At 39.0% G+C, this 17,109-nt stretch overlaps 1 long non-coding RNA gene across 1 annotated transcript in view; it reads right to left on the reverse strand.

Annotated features, from left to right (window-relative positions):
• Nucleotides 1-3,869: 3,869 nt before the first annotated feature.
• Nucleotides 3,870-17,109, reverse strand: part of LOC123466115 — a 48,545-nt gene continuing 35,305 nt past the window's right edge. Inside the window, exons 2-3 of the long non-coding RNA XR_006641353.1 lie at nt 9,693-10,122; nt 3,870-3,928 (exon numbers count right to left, since the gene is read on the reverse strand). This is a non-coding gene — a long non-coding RNA (uncharacterized LOC123466115). The remainder of the gene's footprint in view (nt 3,929-9,692; nt 10,123-17,109) is intronic.

The raw sequence follows: 17,109 nt of genomic DNA on the forward strand, positions 1-17,109 counted from the left end.
AAGCACAGCTGTGCTTACCCATCCTGCTTTGTGGATGTGCTTCCTCTCACGAAGGCCAAGCCCTCCACTTACACTGACTGGTAATCCTCTCATCTTCTCAACAGCAAATCACTCCCATGATGTAAAGCGTCTGTCTACAATGCAGGAGACCCGGGTTTGATCCCTGGGTTGGGAAGATCCCCTGGAGAAGGAAATAGCAATCCACTCCAGGACTACTGCCTGGAAAATCCCATGGACAGAGGAGCCTGGTAGGCTACAGTCCATGGGGTCGCAAAGAGTCGGACACGACTGAGCGACTTCACTGTAGTCACTATAGTCTCAATGGTCTTTCTTCTCTACTAGAGTTTAAAAATCTATAATATTGCACATCAAAGAAAAGGAAGAAAAGAAGGAAGGAAGAGGATGAGGGAAGGAAGGAAGAGAAGGGAGGAAGAGAGAAGTTAAGAAAAGCCCTCCTATACCTTCTCCTGCTTCTCTTGTTACTAAGAAATAAGGCTCACCTTATCAGGACTAATCTTCTTTAACCTGGGGTCCTAGAAAAGAATTTGTTTTCTGATAGAGCTCCTACGGAAACTGGGGAGCTAGTACTTATTATATCCAACCCTGGTCAGCCAGAAACTTGAACCTCGGCCCTGTTAGCAATTAAGGCAGGGATTTAAGGAATGGGGCTGAAATCGGCCCCTACTTACATCAGAAGAGGAGCTGGTGCAGATTTAAAGCCCCACCGCCTAGTGTCAGAATTTCTCTCCTGGAGCCTGACACTCAGCCCTGCTGCTTCTCTGTGCACTGCCCTAAATGCCATGTGCAGTGGGGGCTCGTGCAACCAACACTGGTTCTGCCCCTTGGAGCTTTTCCCAGAAAACACTGCTCCAGCCAGCCTGGTATGTATGCTGCCTGGTTACCCATTCAACACGGTTGAGACAACAGTACCATTCTCCTGTTTAGAGCAAAACTCATAAAGTTACTTATACTGTTGCCTCTATTATTTTTTATTGTCTCTTTTTTTTCCTAGACATTTTAAAATTAATTAATTAATTAATTTTATTTGTGGCTGCTTTGTCTTTGTTGCTGCATAAGGGTTTTCTCTAGTTGTGATGTGCCAGCTTCTCATTGCAGTAGTTTCTCCTGTTGCAGAGCACGGGCCCTAGGGCTCACGAGTTTCAGTAGTTGCAGCTTGCAGCCTCTAGAGCACAGGCTCAGTAGTTGTGGTGCCTAGGCTTAGCTCCTTCACAGCATGTGGGATCTTCCCGTGTCTTCTACATTGGCAGGAGGATTCCTTATCCACTGTACCACCAGGGAAGTCCTTAAATTTTCTTTTAAACTCTCTCCAGAAAGCCTTTTCTATTAATATTCCTCTGAATAACTCACAAAATGGTCAACAATGACTCCCAGTTGCCAACTCTGTCCTTATTTCATAGACCTATTGTTGCTTTTGACACCATGCACCCTCCTTCCTTTCTGAAGCATTTACTTCACTCCGCTCCTGAAAGACCACTCTTTTGGTTCCCTTGTCCCTCACAATCTCACCCCTTCTCAGCCTTTACTGTGGATCCCTCCAACCTCTAACCCTGGAAAGATCCCAAGCCTTGGGTCTCAGAACTTTTCTACCTAAATTACTCCCTAAATGATCTCTTCCATTTTCCTGTATTTAATGGTATTAAATATCAACTTTATGTTGACAACTCCCAAATCTGCATGTCCAGTTATGACCTTTTTATTGGAACTAAATACTCATCCGTAATGTCCACACTGGATTTATCCCAACATGAACTGCCGCGTTCCCTACCAAACTCTCTTTTCTTCAGCCTTACCCTTCTGAATTGCTCAGGCCCAAAACCTTGGAAACATCTTTGCTTGCTTTATTTCGTACTTAACATCAAATCCATCAGGATATTCTGTCACGCTTATCTCCAAAACAAAGCAAAAATTGAATCACTTTTCACATCCTCTATTGCTGTTGCCCTGATCCAAACCATTATCTCCCATTGTCTGGATATGAACTAGCTTACTACAGCATTTCTGCATTTTGGCACCTTGACAGTTTTTCTTACAGCATACAGACTAATCCCTTTAAAAGGAAATAAGATCGCTTCTCATGATTATGACTTTCTATTCACTTCCATCTCACTCAAAGTAAAAGCCAAAGTCATACAACGGCCTCCAAGGCCCTAGAAGATCTGACTCTTCCCACTTCCTTGCCGATATCTGTTACTTTCCTGGCAGTAAAGACCTCCTTGCTATCTCTGGAGCATACTCCTAACTCAGGACATTTGATCTTGCTCTTCCTTCTGCCAGGAACACTCTGCCAACAAATACAAAGATGGCTCATTTGTCCCTTTTTTAGGTCTCCAGGGTGGCTTCCCCAACTGCAATATGTAAAATGCTACTACCATCCACATTCCCCGTTCTGTTCTGTTTTCTTTTTCCATAGTACTTACTGCTACTTGACACACTACATCATTTTTTATTGTATCTATTCCTCCTCTAGAATCTAAACTCCACTAAGGGAAGGGCTTTGCTTTGTTCGCTAGTGTGACCCCAGAAGCTAGGACAATAACAGCCTTATTGGAGGTGATCACTGTATATTTGTTGAATGAATAACTACATAAATATTAAAATTATTAACACGTTAAACCATGTTCCTTTATATTTTAATCACAGCATGACTAAAAATATAACTATGTAATATGCCAATGAAAGGCTTATTTTTGTCATGTGAGATTTTATTCTGAGATGGCTGATTAAACATTTCATTTCTGAAATGAAATCTCTATCCTTGGGTCACTTATTTTCAAACAACCTTTCAGCTCTTTTGAAAGAACCTCACATAGATTATTATTTACTCTTTTTATTTTTTCATGACATTCTCAAAGATCAAGTGAAAAACACATGTCAAAGCAATTTCTCCCTGCTCTTTCTGATTAAAATCAATATTCTCCCTGCTTTTAGCAGCAGTAAAAATCAACACAACAGTTTCTGTTAACTCAATAGAATGTCAAGTGATATCTTAGTGTATTGTTACCAGCAAGGATATCAACAGAGAACTACCAACAGCCTATAATCACTGCTGTTTTATTATCTACAAAATGTCATCTGTGCATATGGCATTTTATAAAACAACACAGTGAAAACAAAGCTCCTGTCTCAAGTAAAGCTTATTTAGACAAAGAACTAAAGAAAAGGAGGCAAAACTTAAAATGAGAGCCTGTTGTTGTTGAGCAAAGAGTGTGATTGATCCAAGTAAGGGCAGGGTAGTGAGTCTTATTCCTGCTCTGTGAATATGTAGCTTGATTCTGCTCTTTGGATCACAAACAACAGCCATAACCCTAACTGGTTTTCTCAAAACACTCATCCTGTTGATCACAGAGAAGAGAGCTCAGGACATACCCATCAGAAAATACACTGTTAGATATGTCCAACAGCAATATAAAACCACACCCCACCAAGAGTTGCTGGCATCTTATAATATTTTGTTTAAAAAAAAATTGAGCTTTCCTAAGAAATCTTATAAAAACTGTATTGACTTTAGCCTAATAGTGAATTTCTAAGTTTACATAATTTATATCATCTAAATTAAGGAAATTCACAGTAGGATTATTAGTAATAATTAATATTAACATTGCATTTACTAAGAAATGATTTTACAAATATGTAAAAATGTGCATTAAGAAAACTAAATATGGTAACAAACAAAAAATTGGAAACAACCTAAATATCCAAAAGAAATTATTTGAAAGGACTGGATAAATAAATTTAATCTAGCCCACACCATACCACAGAATACTATTCAGTCATTAAAAATGGATCTTTGGGACTTCCCTGGTGGTGGACTTCCCTGGTGATTGCCTTCCAATCAATGCAGGGGGTGTGGATTCGATCCCTGGTCAGGAAGCTGAGATCCCACATGTCTTGCAGTCAAAAAACCAAACTATAAAACAGAAACAATATTGTAACAAATACAATAAAGACTGTAAAAATGGTCCATATTAAAAAATATATTAAAAAAAAAGAGCTTTGGATCTATATTTATTGTTACAAAAAATATTTTAATTATAAGGCTGCATGTATCCTATGGTCCTATTTTGACATATGGATATATATACATACATACTCACATTCACATCACATATAGAGACTCACTCACACTACATATGTATGACTCTGTATACAAAGAATGTGAAAAACAGTGAGAGTGTGTGTGATAGAGAGATAAGGGGCAAAAAAGCAAAAATAAAAGATAGGAAACCCCTTACAGATAGAATGGAGTAAAGCATATAAAAAAAGAGAAATCTCAATAAAGAAAGAGAAGCCAGTCAAATAGGCCCACTGAAGACACCCACAGAATGGTCTGAGATGTACAGATTAAGTTGTGCCCACAAAGATTCATACAGACAGGTGAAGGGTGAAAGGATAAATACTAAAAGGCTAATAGTGGTTAAGTCTGAGTGGAGACGTTATAATTTTCAAGCTACCTTTCTATATTACGTGATTTTCTTTAACTATGAAAATTTACAGCATTAATAATCAGAATTAATAAAATAGAAAGCTATTAACCAAAAACACTAGAACTCGAATGAAATACACACACTTTAAACACAGAAATAAACACAACCTTCAAATTCTTAAGTGTTAAATTTAATGAAAATATCATTTACTCTTTAAAATCCTGAAAGTTTTTGGTTTCTACTTATTTAACAACGTATCTTAGTGAAGTTAACAGAAAAGCATGCAGCCTGTTCTCCAAAGGCCCACTGTATGCCAACAAAGAAATTACTTCTCATTCAAAATATTATTTCCATATGAAAACAGCCATACATATTTGTATTTCATCTTCTCTTTAAATCTCAGAACTTCAAAGCCTTGAGGCAATTTCAACATATCTAAGTAGGAACAAAGATAATCTCCATCACATCATCCAAATCAGATATTGAAGGAAGTTTTTCAGGGAAAAACAGAATTCTTGATCAGAATTCTCTAGTTCTCAAAGGTAGCTTTAGACAGATCCAAATATAAAGAAAAGTTTGCAAAAGTGGCACACAATTTTTGCTTTAGAAAAGGTCAGAAAACATCTACAACTTTAGAAAATCATAAAATAAGTCACTCTGTGTGTCCAAAAGTGATGAAAATATACACTACTTTTAATTCAACAAATTATGATTTTTAACTTTTTCACCAACCTACAAGGAATTCACTAGTCTGAAAGCAAAACTAAAGATAATCTCTCTTTCTCTCTCTTTTTTTTTTTTAGCATAAAAAGCACCAATATATGAGGTTTTATTTCTGAGTTTAAAAATCAGTAACTTTTAATTCACTAGAGAAACTAGAAATAAATAATACAGCAAAACCTAATGATTTTCCACTTAAATTTCTTATGCATATAAATATGGCTATGTGCATTAAAATAATAATGTCAGATTTCTCAATATCAGACAAACATAATGCTTAGAAGGCTATAGATTAGGTGTCTCATGTCTAACAAAACCTGGAATAAGCACCATTTAAAATTTTGTTATTTTAAAACATTTTCAAATACATGAGTAGAATAATTCTGAGCCACTGGAAGTTTATTAGTAAATGTTATTTACAAAAACCACAATAATTCTCTTAAAATTCAACAGTATCACTACTCTTTCTTATAATCCTTTTTCATTCCATTCTTCCACTGATGACAAAGAGACCACTTGTTAAATTTAGAGATTATGTCCTGATTCCTCCAAGGTACTCGTGTTGATCAAAATTATTCCGTTGCAAATGGCAGAAACACATCAAATTATATTAAACTTTTAAACACACACACACATTAGTTCATGTAAATAAATCTTAGAAAGGGAGAACAGAGTCTATCTTTTTAAACCCAAAAGAAAGCTCTCAAGCACTGATAAGAAAATACTTTTCTTTTTTTTCCACTTCTCTTTGTAGGTTACTTCACTCTCTCAGACCATCTTCTCCAGATGGCTATGAATTAGTAGCTAAAAGTCCTACCTGACACCTTAACACCCTCTAACTTAGGGGGGAAATCAAATGAACAAAAAAAAAACAAAACTTCATCTTCAAACTCTAGTTAGAAACAAATCCACAGAAGTATTCTGACCAGCTCAATCTGGCCAACAGCTTAAATGGAAAAGGACAGACTTCAAGGAGGAGGAGTGTTCACAGAACCTTTAAGGAAAGGCATTGTTGATAGCTGGAAAGAGTGAGGTAGTTGATGGTTTTGGTGGGACAGGAGGGCGAATAATCACACAACATGGGGTGAAATTGCACAGCATGTTCCAGGAATAAGAGACACTCCAATGCAACTAAGGATATGAGGTCGGTAAAAGCCTTGATGGACTTCTCTCAATGTGAGTAGATGTTCATTGTCCAGAGTTAACCTACTCACATCCTCATATTCTCCCTTAAGCCTGATCATTGTGAAGAGCAGAGAATTCTATTTTCTTCTAAGATGCTCTCTCACCTACATAGTGTAGTGATACAGCATCTTGCAGGCAATATTCCCCATAATCACACGTTCCCATAGGAATACACAAAACTGCCCACAAGGTTGAAAACCTTGTGGCTTCCTCTTCTCTGTCTCTCTCTGAGCCTCCCTCTCCATCTAGAAGTGAAGCAAGTCTGTGCGTGCACCATGAAGCATGCAGCAAGAGGTCTTATTGCAGGGACAGCGTGGAAACGTGAAAAGGACTATTCCAGAAAGACATTTAAACTTTGACCTAGAAATGTGGGTTTTAAGAAATCAAAAGCCAGGAATTGATGCCTTGGATACTGAAAAGTTTACTATTCTGCTCCATCTCTCTATAATATCCTGATTTGGAAAGCAAACTTGGTTGGTAGAGAAACTTTGGTTCAATCATAAAGAAGCCCTCATGAAACCCCTTTGCACTCTCCACTGCCTTCCCCCACCCAACTCATTCCAGAGAATGTCTATTGTTTTTCCTCTCAGAATCAATTTTCACCTCATCCTAGAAACAGCCCCTGGATTTCCTCTTAGGCAGACACCTCTCACAGCTTAGAAATATCTGAGAAAATAAAATTGGTGCTCGGCTGGTGACTAAAAAGAAGGCATGTATGAACTGCTTTAAGGCATAATGTGAGTTTAAGTGTCAGTATCCCACTGGAGAAAGATGTTAGCACACACTATCTTCCCCTTGCATTAACTGGTTACTAATGTGGCTTTTATCCCCCAAAGTTTTATTAATTATTATTAATAGGATAGCCCTTTAAAAATAATTGTGAGTAACTCAAATGATTTGCCCTCCACTTAGGGGCCCCTCAGGCTGTTTCTCTGAAGGTAATTTTGCACACCATATTTCTAACACCACGACTTTGACCCTAGAATGACTGCAGTCATATTTTGACAATATTTCTTGTTAAAGTATTCACTCTTCAACCCCAGATAATGGCTTTTTTTTTTTTAATGTACACCTTCTTGTCTGTAATAATGGTTAAAAAGAGAAAAGAAAAGAAAGAAGTTTCTTCTTAGCTATTCTACTCTCATTTTCCACATCTATAAGAGAACAGATGAACTGATTTATGAAGTTTCTTTGGCTCTAATAACCCAAGATTTGAAAACACACTAAGCATTTCAGTTGGCAGCATGGCCAGGTAGAATGACCTCTCACTCTGTTACCATTCAAAAATAGTAAAGCTATCATTCAGTGTGTAGATGAATGGGCACAAGACAAGCTGACATTGTCTCACCAGGACTTACAGACAGAACACCGAAACCTGAGTTAAAGAAATGAGTATCTGTGGAGCAAACGCAACAGGATTCATAGGCATAGAGTTGAGAGGTTAAGTTTCAGATGGAAGGGGGCTGTCATCGTCTCTATAAATGTGAAGCAGTTCTTGAAAATCCCTTTTAGCAAAAAGACATAATCATGATGACATTTCCTATGAATCCTATAACAAACACAAAGCATAACCAGCCCCTTTGTCAATGTCGTCTATTATGAGTGATTTAATGAAATTTGAAGGTGACAGTAAAAGTCTCATGACACACTTTAGATCAATAAAACAAAGGTGAAACAAACCAAAATATAAAGCATATGCCTGGTATTTTAAAGTTACATACTTGCAACCTATCACAGGAGTCAATTATTCTGACACATTCTGTTCATGGGCATGTAAAATATGCACAAAATTTAAGGTTTCAACTTGAACCATGTACTGCTGCTGCTGCTGCTAAGTCACTTCAGTCATATCCGACTCTGTGTGACCCCATAGACAGCAGCCCACCAGGCTCCTCTGTCCCTGGGATTCTCCAGGCAAGAATACTGGAGTGGGTTGCCATTTCCTTCTCCAATGCATGCATGCATGCATGCTAAGTCACTTCAGTTGTCTCCAACTCTGTGTGACCCTATAGATAGCACCAGGCTCCTCTGTCCGTGGGATTCTCCAGGCAAGAATACTGGAGTAGGTTGCCATTTCCTTCTCCCATGTGGTAGGGACTGAATATGAGCCAGTCATTTGAGACAATATAGCAAAGACAGACTCTTCATGTCATTGATTATGTACATTTTTCAGAGGATGCAAAATATTGAGTGGATTTTCCTTCAAAATTTATCTAGAATTTTACCACTTTTTCTCTATTTCTATTGTTAATGTCCTGGATAAAGCTTCCATCGTCTCTCATCTGATTAATATAAAAGCCTTTGGACAGCCTATTTCCACTCTGGCCCCCTGCATCTATGTTATCATACAGCCAAACTCATCTTTGCAGTGTGCTCAATGGCTCGATCATGTCCAACTCATTATTACCCTCATGGACTGTAGCTTGCCAGGCTCCTCTGCCCACCTATGGGATTATCCAGGCAAGAATACTAGAGTGGCTTGACATTTCCTCCTCCAAACTCATGTTTAATGGTAACATAACTGAAGTGAAAATGAGATTTTGGTTGACTGCAGGGTCAGTGGTATTGTACAAGCACTAGAAAAAATTTTTAGAACTTATTTTATTGCTTTTGAGGGCAGTAAATATTTGTAGAATATATGATCATAAAAAGGGAAGAAATAATTGCTCTTTTTACTATGCTGATAAAAGTAGGGTTGCACATTCTGAGAGGGTCACTAGCCAACAAGAATTGATTAAGATAAAAATGAACAAAATATTGAGAAGGAAAAAAGAGTTGTGTCATGTGGGGAATACTCAACTCTCATGAACTAAAGAAATTTGGGACATTCAACCACAAGAAAAAATTCCCACATGATGGATGGAAATAGAGGGAAAAAAGACACGAATGGCTGCCTAAAAATAGGAAGGACTTCCATATAAAAACAGAATTAAATTTGTCTTGTATGGAAGTTCCAAGATGGTAGTTTGACTCTGTATGAGCAAGACCTATTCAACAAACACAGCACTCCAAAATTAAGAGAATATTAATAGCTCCAAGAAATGTTCACATAAAGTATGATTATAGTCCACCCCTCCACCTGAGTTACTTCTGCACCTTCTTCCTACCTGATCTCCCATCTCCAGTGCCTCTCCAACAGCCTAAGCAAACCATTCAAAGTACAGAACTGCCCTATATTCCCCTACTTAAAAGTCTTCAAAACATTCCACTGCCTTTAGAACAGAATCCAAACTCCTTCACTAAATATTTTCAGCCTCCTTTTTCATAGTTCTGCCTTTGTACTCTGGACTTCAGACCGAATGAATGTTTCCCAGACCTATGAAGAGAACATGCTTCACTCACCTTCAGATTTCAGCTCTCACTAGTGTCTTTATATACAACACAATAATTTCTCCTCAACATTGGGTAAGTTCTTCTCATCCTTCAGATCACAGCTTTGGTATCCAGCTCAAATATCCTTTTCAGATGAAACATGCTAAAGTCATCATCAAGCTCATATACACTAACAAAAGGAACAAAATCATGTGATCTTTTGAAAACATAAACCAGAACACCCCACTCTTTGTTCAAATTCTACAGTCGCTTCTGATCACATTTAGAACAAAATCCTCTTCACCATTCTGCAAAGCTTTGTGGTGACCTCTGGCTCCCTCCATCCTCAACTGCTGTCAGTGCTTCTCTCTGCTCCAGCCATGCTGGCCTCCTTGCTGTTCCTTCAACATGTGATGCATGCTCCTGGCCTCATAATCTTTTCACTTGCAGCTTCTTCTACCTGGAACAAAATTTTCCCAGATATTCGCATGAGTTGGTCCCTCACTTCATGCAGAATTTGGCTCATTTGTCATTTCCCTCACCACCGTCTATCAAAAACAGACTTCTCCATACTCTTGCCCTTTTTATTTTATTATTTCATTTTATAATCCTTATCACTATCTGAGATCCTATTATACATTCTTGCTTATGTATTCTTTCTTTCCCCTGACAGAAATAAATGTAAGCTCCGTGAGAAAAGAGACAATGTCTTGTCTTGTCTGCATGTCCAGCACTTAGACCAGGGCAAAGAAAATACTAAGCACTTATTAAATTTTAATAATGAATGACTGAATCATCCTGTTTTTCTACATAGCATTCATTATTTTCTGAAATTTAGCCTACTCATTTCCTCTATTGTTTGTTTACTCTGTCTCTACCTTTTAAATAGAATATAGGTTCTATGAGCCCTAGAAGTTTATCTGTCTTGATCCTCAATAGAACAGGGCTGGGGAAGAAAAAACAAAATAGTGTGTGAACTTGACAAGTGAAAGTGTTAGTCACTCAGCTGTGTCCAACTCTTTGTGACCTAATGGACATAACCCACCAGGCTCCTCTGTCCATGGAATTCTCTAGGCAAGAATTCTCTAGGCAACTGGAGCGGGTTGCCATTTCCTTCTCCAGGGAATCTTTCTGACCTAGGGACTGCCACATTGCAGGCAGACTCTTTACCAAGAGAGCCACCAGGGAAGCAGAATAATATCCTATATAGTCCTGGTTATAGCCCTTGCACTTTACAAAAATGCTTATTTCATTGTCTGTATTTTTCACTGGACTGTAGGCTCAGAGAAGTCAGGAACTTATTTTCTTCACCAGTCACACCCTCAGCATTTATCATAAACCCTTGGTATAAAAACTTTCATTTTATAAGTGTATCCATGCAAAGAAGGAAAAGAGTGGAGGAAAGGACGAAAGAACAGACAGAAGGAAAGATGAAGAACTTTTTCAGAGGATTGAAAAGATTATTTAGGATCTAAAATGATTGAACGAGATGACCATTGATATTCCTGAGTTTTTCCCAAGGGAAGGCCCAAAGGAGCTACAAAAGAATAAATGCATAAATTAAGGCTTTAAAATAGATTCTAAGAAGCCAGTTAGAGTATAAGAATCTAAGCACTTGGCTTCCTGTCAAACGTTTGTCACTAGGACACTGCTCACATTAATGTCAAAGATATACCAGTCACTTGCATCAACAATGCTCAAGTAGTTCATATATTTTTGTTTGTGGATCCTAGGAAAAATTCTGTTTCTTTTCCTCGAATTCCATATTTCTCCTCCTGTGTCCCCACAGCTTGTGATCTTTATATACATTTTTATACTTGAAAGTTGTTCATTATCACCTTATCATAGTTCTCTACAACAAAATATAAGAATTTTAGTATTCTATGAACACAAGGCTATACACTTTCTTTGAATTAATAATTCATTAAAATTAGTATTGATTTAAAATGAACAAAATAACATATAAATTTAAAAGGTGAACATAAATATAAAAAAGTATATAAATATTAAATAGAATGTAAAATTGTAAATATGCAAAAGGGAACTTTATTGGACCTATATATCTTAATGAGAAGGGAAAATTTACCATGTCTTGATTAGAGGACTCACTGAATGGTCCCTCTGCCTGTGGCTCTACAGGCTTTGAAGTCCCAAGGTCAAATCTCATAATAAGATTCCTGGTGGGTGAAGGTAGGTTTTTCTTTTATAATTTGGGCAGAGAGGTTTTGTGGAAGAGGGGGTCACAAAGGGAATATCCACCTCAGATAACTTCTGAGGTAAATCAGTTTTTGAAAATAGTACATTCTTGCATGCTCAGTCACTCAGTCGTGTCTGACTCTTTGTGATCCCATGGACTATAGCCTGCCAGGCTCCTCTGTTCATGGGATTTCCCAGCCAAGAATACTGCAGTGGGTTGCCATTTCCTTCTCCAGGGGATCTTTCCCACCAAGGGATAGAACCATCACCTCCTGCATTACCTGCATTGGCTGGTGGATTCTTTACCACTAGCACCATGTGGGAAGGCCATTCTCTGGGAAATGGTTCCCCTAAAATGACCCACCAGTGTACCCCTTAGAAAATCTCTTTGTGCCCTGGTCTGAGGATCACTGGCTGTCATCACAGTGAAGCTCATCTGAAGCTCTCCTCCTCTTGTGAGCATCTCTCCCCCAGCAGTTTCCCTCACTCTCTTCACTGAAATTTAGAGCCTCTCTACTAAATTTCAGGCCAGCCTTTCCAGCCCTGGCGTGGTATTCTCACATGCACACCTATCTAAAAACTTACAATCCACATGCCCCAAGATAATATTATCCCTGTCTCAGCCCCCAAAATAGGTTACACCATCTCTTATATTTTCTATTTCACACAGTGGCATCACAAATCTTCCAGAAACTCAAGCTAAAAACATTAACTCTAAACAGTGAATCTATTAAGAATTGAGATAATTAGCTGATCTCTAGCCAGCAGACTAATGAAGCTCAGACATGACACTTTCTGTGTGGTCTTGGAAGCTGGAAGTACAGAAGGTATATCTCTTTCTCCAGATGAATCCTAACAGATAAGATCTCAGTAGGTGGAGATAGGCTGATTCTTCTGACAATGGTCAGTAAACCCTCCAGAATAAGCCAGGGAACCTCGGCTAAGACTGGGCCTCTTAATTGGTTCTAGTAAATTAGAATGGGTCTTACGCAGGAAGGATATAGTTATAACACCATCCCCTCCCAGTGGATTACAGATCTAATGTGATTGGACTAGAAGCCTTGTTTATGGTTCTATTCAAAGGCAGCTTTCCCATGTTCCTTTTCATGTCTAGAGTTAAAATACTGGTCATGAGGTGCTGAGATTAGCTGCTTAGTCGTGTCCAACTCTGTGACCCTATGGACTGCAGTTGGCCAGGCTCCTCTGGCCATGGGATTCTCCAGGAAAGAATACTGGAGTAAGCTGCATGCTCTCCTCCAGGGAATCCTCTCAGCCCAGGTCTCCCACATTGCAGGCAGATTCTTTACCTTTTGAGCCACCAGGAATTCCCAAGAATATTGGAGTGGGTAGCCTATTCCTTCTCCAGGGGATCTTCCCAACCCAGGAATCAAACCAGGGTCTCCTGCATTGCAGGTGTTTTCTTTACCAGCTGAGCTACCAGAAATTAAATACCAAGAACAGTAGTTTGCTTTTTGAGATGTTAACCATTCCTCAGTCCCAAGGTCTGGAAGAAGGTACTACAATGAACTAAGGTGGGGTCTACTTCACAGCTTCTACAGAGGAACCTGAGAGATATGTATTATATATAATCTCAACATAAGAAAAGGGAGAAGAGACACTGAAAGTAAATAGAGCACTATTAGTTAAGCAAGTAGGATGGGAACTTGAGATATAAAAATATTTAGATGCTCTGGACTAATAAAGACTAATTCATGGAAGGTATTACTGGACAATAATTATTCATATGTGAATATGCCCACAAAGACTGCTGAAGATGTGCATTATACAGAGCTCCTTCCATTTTAAGAGGGAAAAAAATCAGCTTAAACTAGCTGAAAAGAAAAAAAAAAAAAAAACTATGGGATTTATTAATTCATGTGACTGGAGAATTCAGGGGTGCATCAGCCTCAGACACTGTTAGACCCTCAGGCTCATGCTGCCAGCCATGTATTTTCCTCCCCATTTTCAGTTCTGCCCTCCTCCTTGATCAGCTTCATTCTCCAGGCAACCTATCAAATTCAACCAAGGAAATGAAGGAAAATGAATGCTAGCAATTCTACACTATGACCCTTATAGCTAGTGCTACACAGAGGTAGAAAGAGTCCACAACCAGTCTCCAGGAGGGCGTCTGACTGACCCGATTTTGGACACGAGTATGTCCTTAAACTGCTCATTTTGTCAGGGGAACGAGGGAGTTTGATGGCCGGTGCTGGAGCCCATCTATCACTGTGGCCACCTGGTAAGCCTTAGAAACTCCCTGACAGTATTCCCCAGAGGAAGAAGTTATATACCAAAGAGAAAAGGAAGAGAAGGGAAGGGGAGGGAAGCAAGCCAAAAACTCAAGCTGTAACTATTAAAGACCCCGGTAGGAGGATTCCGTGTTTGCTGGCTTGGTTTATTTTCCTTCTCTACTTTCAGAGACTGATTTTCTCCTGCCAGATTGGTTCCTCTGGATCTTTTCTTTCAAAATCAGTACATAAGAGAGAATGGGGGAAAAGAAGAGAAAAGACATAAGGTGTGCAGGGGTGTGATTTGGCAAAACTTGGAGAGAAAGAGGCACAGAGCTGAGATTGTGTGAGTAAAATGGATGGGTGACAAAAGAAATACTTAAAGTATTGCTTTAGGTTATGCAATGCCTTTCATGTGGTTTAAGCAAATAAGTAAAGAGAGAGCTATTCTGAAGTGTTGTTGGGTTTCTAAATCATTCCTTTGACAACTATAGTATGATTAGATCCTATTGTAGAGTATTGTACAAATACTATATTCTATTAATGTTTACACATGTATCTCCCTTACTAGATCAAAGTTTTCCTGAAGGTCGTTATATCTTATACCATAGTGCTTTGCACACAGAAAGGACTCAGAAACTTAGTTGTTGATGTGTGATTTTTTTTTCACTCTCAAGACACTCCAATAAAGTAGGTCCTTCATTTTTAAAAATCCTAAAGATCGTGTTTCCACGGCCTCTGATTACAACCTTTTTTTAAGTACACAAGAATTCCCTTTGTGCCTTCATAAACTCATTCTAAGGCATTTTCTCTCTTCATTTAAAAATCAAGATAGTTAGATCAGATCAGATCAGATCAGTCACTCAGTCGTGTCTGACTCTTTGCGACCCCATGAATCACAGCACGCCAGGCCTCCCTGTCCATCACCAACTCCCGGAGTTCACTCAGACTCACGTCCATCGAGTCAGTGATGCCATCCAGCCATCTCATCCTCCGTCGTCCCCTTCTCCTCCTGCCCCCAATCCCTCCCAGCATCAGAGTCTTTTCCAATGAGTCAACTCTTCACATGAGGTGGCCAAAGTACTGGAGTTTCAGCTTTAGCATCATTCCTGCCAAAGAAATCCCAGGGCTGATCTCCTTCAGAATGGACTGGTTGGATCTCCTTGCAGTCCAAGGGACTCTCAAGAGTCTTCTCCAACACCACAGTTCAAAAGCATCAATTCTTCAGCGCTCAGCCTTCTTCACAGTCCAACTCTCACATCCATACATGACCACAGGAAAAACCATAGCCCTGACTAGCCGAACCTTTGCTGGCAAAGCAATGTCTCTGCTTTTGAATATGTTATCTAGGTTGGTCATAACTTTCCTTCCAAGGAGTAAGCGTCTTTTAATTTCATGGCTGCAGTCACCATCTGCAGTGATTTTGGAGCCCAGAAAAATAAAGTCTGACACTGTTTCCACTGTTTCCCCATCTATTTCCCATGAAGTGATGGGACCGGATGCCATGATCTTCGTTTTCTTAATGTTGAGCTTTAAGCCAACTTTTTCACTCTCCACTTTCACTTTCATCAAGAGGCTTTTGAGTTCCTCTTCACTTTCTGCCATAAGGGTGGTGTCATCTGCATATCTGAGGTTATTTATATTTCTCCCGGAAATCTTGATTCCAGCTTGTGTTTCTTCCAATCCACCGTTTCTCATGATGTACTCTGCATATAAGTTAAATAAACAGGGTGACAATATACAGCCTTGACGAACTCCTTTTCCTATTTGGAACCACTCTGTTGCTCCATGTCCAGTTCTAACTGTTGCTTCCTGACCTGCATACAGATTTCTCAAGAGGCAGATCAGGTGGTCTGGTATTCCCATCTCTTTCAGAATTTTCCACAGTTTATTGTGATCCACACAGTCAAAGGCTTTGGCATAGTCAATAAAGCAGAAATAGATGTTTTTCTGGAACTCTCTTGCTTTTTTGATGATCCAGCGGATGTTGGCAATTTGATTTCTGGTTCCTCTGCCTTTTCTAAAACCAGCTTGAACATCAGGAAGTTCACGGTTCACATATTGCTGAGCCTGGCCTGGAGAATTTTGAGCATTCCTTTACTAGCGTGTAAGATGAGTGCAATTGTGTGGTAGTTTGAGCATTCTTTGGCATTGCCTTTCTTTGGGATTGGAATGAAAACTGACCTTTTCCAGTCCTGTGGCCACTGCTGAGTTTTCCAAATTTGCTGGCATATTGAGTAAAGCACTTTCACAGCCTCATCTTTCAGGATTTGGAATAGCTTTACTGGAATTCCATCACCTCCACTAGCTTTGTTTGTAGTGATGCTTTCTAAGGCCCACTTGACTTCACGTTCCAGGATGTCTGGCTCTAGGGCAGTGATCACACCATTGTGATTATCTGGGTCATGAAGATCTTTTTTGTACAGTTCTTTTGTGTATTCTTGCCATCTCTTCTTAATATCCTCTGCTTCTGTTAGGTCCATACCATTTCTATCCTTTATTGTGCCCATCTTTGCATGAAATGTTCCTTTGGTATCTCTGATTTTCTTGAAGAGATCTCTGGTCTTTCCCATTCTGTTGTTTTCCTCTATTTCTTTGCATTGATCGCTGAAGAAGGCTTTCTAATCTCTTCTTGCTATTCTTTGAACTCTGCATTCAGATGTTTATATCTTTCCTTTGCTCCTTTGCTTTTCACTTCTTTTCACAGCTATTTGTAAGGCCTCCCCAGACAGCCATTTTGCTTTTTTGCATTTCTTTTCTATGGGAATGGTTTTAATCCCTGTCTCCTGTACAATGTCACGAACCTCATTCCATAGTTCATCAGGCACTCTATCTATCAGATCTAAGCCCTTAAATCTATTTCTCACTTCCACTGTATAATCATAAGGGATTTGATTTAGGTCATACCTGACTGGTCTAGTGGTTTTCCCTACTTTCTTCAATTTAAGTCTGAATTTGGCAATAAGGAGTTCATGGTCTGAGCCACAGTCAGCTCCTGGTCTTGTTTTTACTGACTGTATAGA

This window comes from Bubalus bubalis, chromosome 8 (genome assembly GCF_019923935.1).
Source record: "Bubalus bubalis isolate 160015118507 breed Murrah chromosome 8, NDDB_SH_1, whole genome shotgun sequence".
Classification (NCBI taxonomy): Eukaryota; Metazoa; Chordata; class Mammalia; order Artiodactyla; family Bovidae; genus Bubalus; species Bubalus bubalis.